An 11550-nucleotide genomic window follows, 5' to 3' on the forward strand; every position below is an offset into this window, starting at 1 on the left:
ATCAGGTAAGTTGAGGCTTGGAATGTCACTGAGGGACAGAGGGAGCCTGAGAAAGAAGGCTGAAACGCCCTATAAAAATAATCACACAGGGAGGAGGAGGCAGTGGGGGGCTTCTGCTGGAATAGAGTCAGCAGTGAGGGCAGAGAGGCCGCTGGGCGGGGGAGAGGGGTGGGGAGGATCCACAAGGGCCACACACACGCACAGGCACACACCTGAGCATGTGCACAGACACGGGCACACACGTGATGCTAATCAGCTGCATTTACACCAGGAGGCCCCTTCCATCCTGAAAGCCTGCAATTATCCTGTGGCCACACCGGGCAGGGACACAAACCACACAGTAGTGACCGTGACATCCCACCGCACGGGCCCAGGTTGCCTGCACACCTGCAGTCTGTCTCCACCTCAGGTTCAAAAGTTTAGAAAAACAACCCCTCCCAAGAAAGTGGTCATGGTGGCAGCCAGGGCTGAAAGGCCCTCTGTCCTACCCAAGAGGAGCTGGGGAGGGGGCATTGGCCACCTTTGAAAGATGGGTTGAATTAACAGAAGTGGTATGGGGTGGGGTGGGCATGCTGGAGTTCCTGGTCCTGTGGAAGTCTTTCACCCCCGCTAAGGGTCAGGGCCCCTCCTGTTCTCAGACTGGAACTCAAACTGTTTCCATCGGCTGCTCCCTGGGGTCAAGAGCAAGCCAAGCGCGGTAATGGGTGGGTGGACAGCAGAGAAGCCCCGGACTCAGCTCACAGTTCCCCGGTTCTCTGGCTGGGAAACTGACGGCAATCAGTGCCAAGGACTGCAGGGGAGAAAACTCAGGCCCTGCAGGGCTTCAGATCCTGCCTCTGCTACTTGCTAGCTCTGTGGTCTTGGGAAAACTTCTTGACCTCTGGGCTTTGGTTGCCTCATCTGTAAATTGGGATGGGGTGATCATCACTGGTTTGTTGAAAAGATTAATGATACACATATAAAAATATTCATATTAGGTACACATTGGGTCCACAGCACATAATAGCTATTAATAAAATGTAATCTTGGCTGCCAATTACCATGGGGCTCAGGGGCCCCCTGTGCTCCTGGAGGACTTCCTGAAAGAGAGGCCACAGCTGGGAAGGGGAAACTGACTGGTAGGGAGCAGGGAGAGAAAAAGACATTCTAGACTTGTAGAGGGGCCTAGATGGAGCTTCAGGAAGGTTCATGTGGCAGAAAACAAAGAGCTGTGTTGGGGAGGCAGATTCGGGGAAGGCAGTGGGCTGATAAGCCCGGCTCACCACTGTCATTGCCGAACTGACAATTTACATCCTCTGGCACAGGCTGGGCCTCAGGCAAGTGACTTTTGGAGCAGTCTCCTTATCTATAAAGTGATTATAAGAATTCCTGACTCTGGGACTTCCTGGTGGTCCAGTGGTTAAGACTTCACCTTCTAATCCAGGGGTATGGGTTCAATCCCTAGTCAGGGAACTAAATTCCCACATGCCTCCTGGCCAAAAAACCAAAAGCAGAGCAATATTGTAACAAATTCAATGAAGATTTTAAAAATGGTCCACATCCTCCCCCCCCCTCCGACCCAAAAATCTTTAAAGAAAAAAAAGCATCCCTGACTCCTCAGATCAAGGGGAGAATTGAATGGATTCGTGAAGCCTGCACACAGGGCCCACGCTTGCTGATACCCGCGGCAGCGACTGCTGCGGGTACTGCTGATGAGCTTCCGAGCTGTGGCCCATGTCACTGAGCTGGCATCAGAGGAGGACAGTCTGATTCTTCAGGTGAGCTTTATCCTAATTGTCATTCAATCACCAAGTTGTGCCCGACTCTCTGTGACCCTGTGGACGGTAGCCTCAGGTGAGCTTGGCAGGGGCTAAATCTGGTTCCAACAACCTGGGCTGTGGCCTCCAGAGGTGTTCAGAGCAGATTTCTCAGAGAAGATGTGGTACTGGAGGAGCCTCGAGGGGAAGCTAAGACTCAGCAGGAGAGCTTGGCTAGTGGGGCAACAACCAAGAGAAGGCAGGATTGGGGTGGGTTAGAACGTTTAGAGCTCCGGCTGCAGTAGTGGGAGCTGATACGGGAAATGAGGGAGTCAGGCTGTGGAAAGTCCAAGGCCGGCTGGGGGTCCCGGCTAGGGGTGAGGCAGCACCCAAGAGAGGGTTTAGAGCAGAGACAACCCAACCGATATCAGCTGTGGGGAAATGTAGCTGTGGGGCGAGTAGGCTAAGCTGGGGCTGTGAGGGCCGGTTAGGTGGCTACTGGGGCTGTTCAGGTGACAGGTAATGGAGTCCTAAAAAGGGAGGTTGCTTTGGGAAATGACATCTGGAAGCTTTCTGAACAGAATCAAAGCTGGGACCAGGTGCCTGCACGAGAGAAGAAAGGTCCAGAATGACCTCAGCTGGGTGTATCTGAAATGTCTATTTATGGGAGAGTGAGGAGGTCACGTGTGGCACATCTTCACAGTGGAATATTCGACTATGGAGAAAAGGAGTCCACGGCGCAGCTTGTCATAAGCAGGGTGCATTTGAGGGGGAAAATGGAAGAAAGATACATAGAGCGCTGCTGGTCACACAGTGCTTTGAAGCCATGCATGTGTAAGCCACATATACATGTCATGAACATTTAAAGGATTTGTAGGAATGATAAATAACAAATTCAGGATGGCGCTTGCCTCTCTGGGGAAGGGAAGATGCCATGAGAAGGGGTATTCAAGGGGCTTCAAGTATATCGATAATGTTTATTCTTGAGTCGGCTGGTAGGAACACAGGGGTTCATCCCGTTATTCCCGATACCTTTGTGTGGCTAGAATATTTCATTTAAAAACAAAAGAAGAACGATTCCAAGATTTGGGTCCTGGACCAGAGAAAGAAATCTCACTCCTTCAGCCCCTCTGGGCTCAAGACAGGGCCAAGGAAGAGGTCTGTCGTTCAGCTGGGCCTGCAGGGAGGTTCAGGACAAGCAAGCAGGCCCTGCCCAGAGGGGCTGGAGAGATGAACATTGCTGAAATACTGATCCATCTGGGCCCACATCTGGCTGTGGGCCAAGAAACGTGCCTGGGAAGGAAGACAGAGATGGAGGAGGCAATCAGGGAGGAGAGCCAGGTGAGAGGGCAGCCTGAGGCCAAGGCAGGGGCTCTGCAGGGTGGGGCTGAGGTGCTCAGGGAGGGCAAAGCCTGGAAGAACCAACCCCCCTCCACCACCACCATCGCCACCATGGACTTGGCAGCAGGAAACCCCTGGCGCCCTAGGATAGCATCTACTCTGAAAGAAGGGAGTGTTAAGGAGGCCATAGATGCAGCAGAAAGGCAGGCAGGGGTGTAAACTCTCTCTCACCGAGTTTAGCAGCAAAGGGAGAGAGCTAGTGAGGACCCCAGCAGGGGAGGGGAAGGGAATAGCCTTGGAATGTCAATAGAAGGTTTTACTATCCGTATTCTTGACTGTATTGATGTTGTGGGTTTTGATACATGTTTAGGTGGGGGTCTCTCCTAGAGGGCAGCAGAGATTCAGCGCGATACTCCCATGAGGACGCCCTTGTTCATCAGGCTAGGCGCCTCTCACACCCTGTCCTTGTTATCTCCCGCAGGGCTCGGGCTCAGCTGCTCAGGAAGAGGGGTGGGGTCTGCTCTGGGAGGGGGAGTCTGGACACAGTCATGGGACTGGCGAATGGCCGGGGTGGGGGGCCTCGGCCTGGACCTGGTGATGCTGACCCAAGGGAGGGGAGACCCAGCCTGGTGAGGGTGAAGGTGAAGGTGGCTCTGACACCCGATGTGAAGGTGAAAGGGAAGTAGGGGAGTGGAGGGGGGCAGGGGGCTGGTCAGCCCCTGGAGCCAAGATGGCGCCCTGAGGCCTGGACCCTGGAGGCCCGCCCAGCCTCTTCGCCCCTGTCCCGCTTCACTGGCCACCCTCACCCCCCGTCACTCTGTCCACACACATTCTTCTCCCCCATCTCCCCTCTTCATCACTCTGCTCTTCTCCCTGCTTCCCAAAGAACACTTGGCTGTGATGGGCTGTTCCCAGACACCTTCTCCCACAGTCCACGCTGGTCCTCACCATCACCCTTCCCCTAGGCCTGACCCAAGCCCAGCTTGGCTATCTGATTTTGCTTCCACACCAGAAAGTCAGTCACCCCAGACCAGCCCTCTGGTTCTCCCCGCAACTTGGAGCACACATGAATCCATCTACAAATCTTTACAGAGCCCCTGCTCTCTACCCAGCCTGGTGCTGAGTGCCATGAGGAATGCTGGAAGGAATAGCTAAGCATAGGCCCTGCCCTTGCAGGGCAGACAGAACAGTTAGGGAAGACAGACAGATACGTAAAGGAGTGAAACAATAAATCAAGTTAAGGCAGCATGCAAAAGAACATGCTCTTTTCTGTTTTGCTGTGAGCAATCTTTGGTACAAAGAAGGTCCTTCTAATGACACTTTCAAGGAGTTTAATTATTTAAATGATCTTCCTATCAAAGTGTTATTAATATGGTGACAATGAAGGCAGCAGCATAGAAAAGAATAGACATAGACAAATAATGAAATATAACTATAAAGTCAATCACTCACACATTCAACATTTATTGAGAACTTAATGCATACGAGATACCGAGCTAAGCCCCGAATATATAGGATGGATAAGACCCAGTCCCTCCCCTCAAATAACCCCAAAGAAGGACAGATATGTTAGCCAAAATGGCAACACGACTTTTGATTCAAGGTTGGAAACCTAGAAGAGGGTGTGGGCAATTTCTGGGGTAACTCGGGGAGCTCGGTGTCAGAGGCAGCATTTACAATGAGTTTTGGGAGGTGTGCATGCAGAGGGACCAGGGTGGGGAAGGGACCAGTGTGTTCAGAGCGGCTGTGACCAGGCCCAGTGGTCTTAGCAGGAGAAGCAGGCTGGGAGAGGCAGATATAGTAGTCATATTGTGGAAACTGGCCTGCCTACTCAGGAACTGGGACTTTTTGCTCTAGACAAAATATTCTGGAGCCATGAATGACATGACTATGGCAAATTTATTTGTTTGAAGACAATTTCGTAGGTTAGATGTGAAGGGAAAATACTTGAAGATCACTAACAGGCTGTTCATTCAGGCCTGGGTGTGAGAGGCCGGATCTTGATCTTGGCAGCTGCTGCGAACAGAGGAGGGGAAACGGGAGGGACCCCAGAGGAAGAGAGAAGGGGAGAGTGCCCACAAACAGGAGGCAAAGGACACAAAGATGCAGAGAGGACCCTGTGGTGGTAAAACCACAGGTAACAGAGCAGCAGGAGCCACTGGCAGAAATCAGGACCTACAGAGAATCAGAATCTTGCTTTGCAGAAGAGGATGGGGGAGTCATCTGGGTCAAGTTGAATTTGAGATGGCCACAGAGATTTCAACTGGAGCACCTCTAATTATTAGAAGTGGCAAGTTGAGCTCATGCATTTTCCTCCTGAAGCCCTGCTTAACGACACAGAGGGACTTGTTCTTAAGGTGTAGATTCATAGAAGCCAGTAGAACAAGGGAGGAGACAACAGCAACAAGTTTTGGAAGCTGGAGAGAGAATGAGCAGAGAAAGGTGAGTCCTCAGCCGGAGATGAGGGCAGCTGAGAAGCAGCCCACTCCCCAACTCAGGGCCCGCGGCTCCGGGCTAGATTGGCGTGGGTTGCTTCTAGAAGCAGGGATAAGGGTGAATTTTAAAAGGTAAAGCGGAAGTGGTTGTCAGGGGTTGGGAGGAGGGAGGGATGAACAGATGGAGCACAGGATTTTTAGGACAGTGAAAATAATGTGAAACTGAATGGTGAGTACGTGCCTTTACACATTTGTCCAAACCCATAGAATGTTCCACACCAAGGGTGAATACCCATGTAAACTGTGGACTTTGGGGACAGTGGGGTGTCCATGCAGATTCATCCACTGTAACAAATGTGCCCTGGGATGAGAATGTTGATGGTAAGGGAGGCTGTGCGTGTGTGGGCAGGAGAGCAGGGGATGTACGGGAACTCGCTAGACTTTCCACTCAACTTTTCTGTGAGCCTAAAACTTCTCTAAAAAGAAATTAAGCCTATGAACTTCCCTGGCGGTCCAGTGGTTTAAGACTTCACCTTCCAGTGCAGGGAGTGTGGATTCAGTCCCTGGTCAGTGAACTAAGATCCCACATGCTTCCTGGCCCAAAGGCCAAAACCCATAAAACAGAAGCAATAGTGTAACAAATTCAATGAAGACTTTAAAAATGCTGCTGCTACTGCTGCTAAGTCACTTCAGTCGTGTCCGACTCTGTGTGACCCCATAGACAGAAGCCCACCAGGCTCCCCCTTCCCTGGGATTCTCCAGGCAAGAACACTGGAGTGGGTTGCCATTTCCTTCTCCAATGCATGAAAGTGAAAAGTGAAAGTGAAGTCGCTCAGTCGTGTCCGACCCTTAGCGACCCCACGGACTGCTGCCTACCAGGCTCCTCCATCCATGGGATTTTCTAGGCAAGAGTACTGGAGTGGCTTACCATTGCCTTCTCCGAGACTTTAAAAATGGTTCCTATCAAAAAAAAAAAATCTTTAAAAAATAAAAAAGTCTGTTTAAAAAAAAAGACAAACTAAAAGTCAATTTAAGGAGCAGTTAGGCCTCCAAATCCCCTCCCTGACTCTGCGCAGGTCAGTCCCTTTCCCTCCCTGTACCATCGCAGGTGACGGGAGACGCATATTCTAGAGTGAATAAGACGGAGAGTATTTGGGCTGGGGAACCCAGATGTGAGAGAGGCAGGATCACGACAGGGGGCCTGGGTGAGAGACTTTGACATCAAGAGGGACTATATTTTTTTTAGTATTTTTAAAAATTTATTTATCTATTTAGTTTTGGTTGCCCTGGGTTTTCGTTGCTACTCGAGGACTTTTCTCTAGCTGCAGCGAGCAGGGGCTACTCTTCGTTGCAGGGCACAGGCTTCTCATCGCGGTGGCTTCTCTTGTGGAGCACAGGCTCTAGGTGCATGGGCTTTAGTAGTTGCCCCACAGAATGTGGGATCTTCCCAGACCAGGGTTAAACCCATGTCCCTTGCATTGGCAGGCGATGCTGATCCACTGTACCACCGAGGAAGTCCTTAAGGGTTTCTCAAGGGCAGAGGCAGCAAAGGCCCGCCCACAGTCACAAAGCTTTTAGAGTTCCATTCTTCAACAGGAATCCAAAGATTCACAGACACATGAGGAAAGCATCTAATATGAAAAACAGAGATCAAAACAAACAGATGAAAGCAATTTGGAGGATACTGTTGTGCAGACAGAAGGAAACTTTTTAAAAAATTATTTATTCTCAGAGAAATATGATATTGCAACCATGAGATCAGAATAAGATGCTATAAAAATGAATATTCAGGGAACAAAATAAGGTCTCAGAGGTTTAAAATATAACAGGAATGAAAATTAACCAGAAAGACGAAGTTAAAGATATCCCCCCAAACTATAGCAAACAAAGAAACAAAATCAAAGAAAGAAAACAGAAAAAAAAAAAAAAACAGAGAAAAGAAAAGTCCCTTAAAAATTATTTTAAGAGGTCTTTCCCTTCAGCAGGCCACAGACAATCCACCTTGCCTGGTGTTACCGGTATTGTAAGAACAAGCCATATCCCAAATCTCCCTTCTGCTTCTGCTGAGGTGTCCCTGATGCTAAGATTAGCATCACTGACCTGGGGCAGAAGAAGGCAAAAGTGGATGAGTTCCTACTCTGTGACTACATGGTATCGGATGAGTATCAGCACCTCTCCTCTAAAGCCCTGGAGGCTGCCCGAATTTGTGCCAACAAGTACATGGTGAAAAGCTGTGGCAAAATGGTTTCACATCCCTTCTATGTCACCAACATCAATAAGATGTTGTCCTGTGCTAGAGTGATAGACTCCCGACAGGTATGCAAGATACCTTTGAAGAGCCCCAGGGCACAGTGGCCAGGGTCCACACTGGTCAAGTCACGATGTCCATCCTCACCAAGCTGCAGAACAGGACGCATGTGACTGAGGTCCTCTGCAGAGCCAAGTGAAAGTTTCCTGGACACCTGAAGATCCACATCTCCAAGAAGCGGGGATTTACTAAGTTTAACGCAGATGAATTTGAAAACATGGTGGCAGAAAAGCTGTTCATCCAAGATAGGTGTGGGGTCAAATATATCCCCAGTCGTGGCCCTCAAAACAAATGGTGGCTCTTGTGTTCATGAAAGCCATGGCACTGTCCCCTGCTTACTTATGCCCACCAATAAATCCTACTTTCCTATCAAAAAAAAAAAAATTACTTCAAGAGCATTTCCCAGAATTAATGGACATGAGTTTCCAAACTGAATAGGCCAAAGAGTATATAAAAATGTCCCCTGACCAAAGCACAACATCATAGAATTTCAGAACACTGGTAACAAAGAGAAGATGCTACAAACTTCTAGAAAGAAAACTGAATCATGTGAAAGGATCAGGACTCAAAACAGCTTTGGTTGTTGAAAAGAACTGTCATAGAATGTGAGGGAGCATTATTGCCTTCAAAGTTCTAAGGGAAGATTTTTTCCAACCTAAAATTCCATACCCTGCTAAACTATTAAGTGTAAAGCAAAAACATGCTGAAACATGCAAATTCTCCCCAAATTACAACTTCCATTGACCATTTCTCACAGTGGGAGGGTGGAGGGTGTGTTCCCTCCTGCAAACACAAGACAAAGACATCAGAAAATCAACAGAAGAGCGAGATTAGGATCAGTGCCTGAAATAGAGAGCCAGTAGGTACTCCTGCAGAAGTGAAAGGGCTCTGGGAGCAATTTCTTCAAGAAGATGAAATGCACAGAATGCCTAAAACTTGGGTATATTGAGATGAGATCTACACTACCGGGAAAGATGTAGGGACCGACTCACTAACATGGATAAGGAAAACAAAGCAAATTTTAAAAAGGGCAGCTTACTCCATAGAGAACAAATGTTGAAATAATATTAATAATCTACTACATGGTTTAGCTATAAATAACAGTTAGTCATAAAAATGAAGACATTGATGGGACTTCCCTGGTGGCCCAGTGGTTAAGTCTCTGAGCTTCCGCTGCAGGGGGCCCGTTCCGTTCTGTTCAGTCGTGTCTTTGCGACCCCGTGGACTGTAGCCTACCAGGCTTCTCCATCCATGGGATTCTCCAGGCAAGAATACTGGAGTGGGTTACCATTTCCCCTTCTCCAGGGGATCTTCCCGACCCAGGGATCGAACCCGGGTCTCCCGCATTGGAGGCAGACGCTTTAACCTCTGAGCCACCAGGGAAGCCCCCAGGTTCAATTAATTCCCCTGACTGGGGAGTTAAGATCCCACAGGCTGTGAGATGCAGCCAAAAAAAATTTTAAAAAGTGAAGACATTGAGTTTCTATCTAACCAAGAGGATGATATAACCTTATTGGGAGGATGGGGAGACAGGCAGGGGTTCTAGGTGAAAGTTCCAATGGGGAGGGTGGATGAAAGAAAATGTAGTCTACATCTTATGAAGTGAGAACTTAGGCACTTCCCTGCAGTCCAGTGGCTAAGACTTCACCTTCCAATGCAGGGGGTGTGGGTTTGATCCTTGGTCAGGGAGCTAAGATCTCTCATGCCTCCCAGCCAAAAAGCTAAAACATAAAACAGGAGCAAGATTGTAATGAATTCAATAAAAACTTAAAGAGCCACATTGAAAAAAAAATCTTAAAAAAAAATTGAGAACTTAATTGTCACCTAATACTGATAAGTACCCCCCTCCCCGGGAAATAGATGGGGAAACAATGGAAACAGTGTCAGACTTTATTTTTGGGGGCTCCAAAATCACTGCGGATGCTGATTGCAGCCAGGAAATTAAAAGACGCATATTCCTTGGAAGGAAAGTTATGACCAACCTAGATAGCATATTAAAAAGCAGAGACATTACTTTGCCAACCAAGGTCCGTCTAGTCAAGGCTATAGTTTTTCCTGTGGTCATGTATGGATGTGAGAGTTGGACTGTGAAGAAAGCTGATTGTCGAAGAATTGATGCTTTTGAACTGTGGTGCTGGAGAAGACTCTTGAGAGTCCCTTGGACTGCAAGGAGATCCAACCAGTCCATTCTAGAGGAGATCAATCCTGGGTGTTCATTGGAAGGACTGATGCTAAAGTTGAAACTCCAATACTTTGGCCACCTCGTGAGACGAGTTGACTCAATGGAAAAGACTGATGCTGGGAAGGATTGGGGCGGGAGGAGAAGGGGACGACAGAGAGTGAGATGGCTGGATGGCATCACCGACTCTATGGACATGGGTTTGAGTGAACTCCGGGAGTTGGTGAGGGACAGGGAGGCCTGGCGTGCTGTGATTCATAGGGTCGCAAAGAGTCGGACACGACCGAGCGACTGAACTGAACTGAACTGATAAGTCAAAAAATAGTGATGCAAGTGTCTTCCACAGAAAGGTGCGATGCTAAAACTCAAAGGAATCATCTAAAAGAATTGACGGTGCCTGTACCTGGGGAGTGGGCGATGGGCTGGGGGAGGTGTCAGTGGGGGCCAGAGAGCCAGGTCACTGCTGCTTTCTTCACAAGGCTGATAGAGCTCAATCTTTTCAACCACAGCGCAGCACATAGTCCTCTCTAGTCTAGTTCCATGCTTGTTCACCTGCCTGTCTCCTAGAAGGCGAGCTTTACAAAAACCAGCACCCAGCCCAGTACCTGTCAGACAGCAGACCACATGCTTGCAGACTGAATCATCGTGGGTTCAAGCTGGGAGGGAACTTTCATTTCAACCTGATCATTTTACAGGTTAGAAAACTGAAGCCCCCCCCCTCAAAGAAAGGGGATGCTCTCCAGGGCTCAGGTGGTGAGTGACCGCTCCCAGGCTACACTGTCAACCTCTGGATTCTCTGTCCATTCTCCCACAAGCCCAGGGGCTGCCTTTGAATCTGCAGAATCAGTGACAGCTTGAAAACTGAACAGCTCTCATGCGGAGAAGATTTAAAGAGGGAGGAGAGGCAACAGGAAGAGGGAAGACAAGCGCCCAGGCAGAGGTAGAAGTGGCTCCTACCAGAATGCCGTGGCCTGGCCAAGCCGGGAGAATGGCAGCATCTCCCAGAAGGGAAGGTGACCACCTGGGACCCACCAGGGGCTCCTCCCTCTGAGACCCCACTGACACTCAGAGTTCCAGATCATACCTCATGGCTTGCCATCCAGGGACCAGCATGATGCTATTGCTGCTGCCAAGTTACAGAATGGCCCCTGGGATGCTGCAGCAGAAAAATGGCACATCTCCGTGTTTTCCGTGAGCAAAAGCAGCCCCAAAGGGCACTCACTGCTGCTTTCAAATACCACCCAGTGCATCCACGTTGGGATTCCCAGGTGGCTGTAGTGGTAAATAACCCGCCTGCCAGTGCAGGTAGATGTAAGAGACACAGGTTCAATCCCTGGGTGGGGAAGATCCCTTAGAGAAGGTCACAGCAACCCACTCCAGTGTTCTCGCCTGGAGAATCCATGGGCAGAGGAGCCTGGCAAGCTGCAGTCCATAGGGTCGCACAGAGTCAGACACGACAGAAGAGATTTAGCACGCACGCACATCCATGTTAGGTGGAAATCAACTTTCACCCAGATCCCTATTGGCAGCAAGGTCTGAGGCATGGCTTTC

At 49.3% G+C, this 11550-nt stretch overlaps 1 pseudogene; it reads left to right on the forward strand.

Moving 5' to 3' along the window:
• Positions 1 to 3047: 3047 nt before the first annotated feature.
• On the forward strand, positions 3048 to 8174 carry LOC129543363 (large ribosomal subunit protein uL16-like; annotated as a pseudogene).
• The last annotated feature ends 3376 nt before the right edge of the window (positions 8175 to 11550 follow it).

The sequence above is a fragment of the Moschus berezovskii genome, chromosome 23 (assembly GCF_049115385.1).
Source record: "Moschus berezovskii isolate FMDL1 chromosome 23, NW_MosBer_1.0, whole genome shotgun sequence".
Lineage (NCBI taxonomy): Eukaryota > Metazoa > Chordata > Mammalia > Artiodactyla > Moschidae > Moschus > Moschus berezovskii.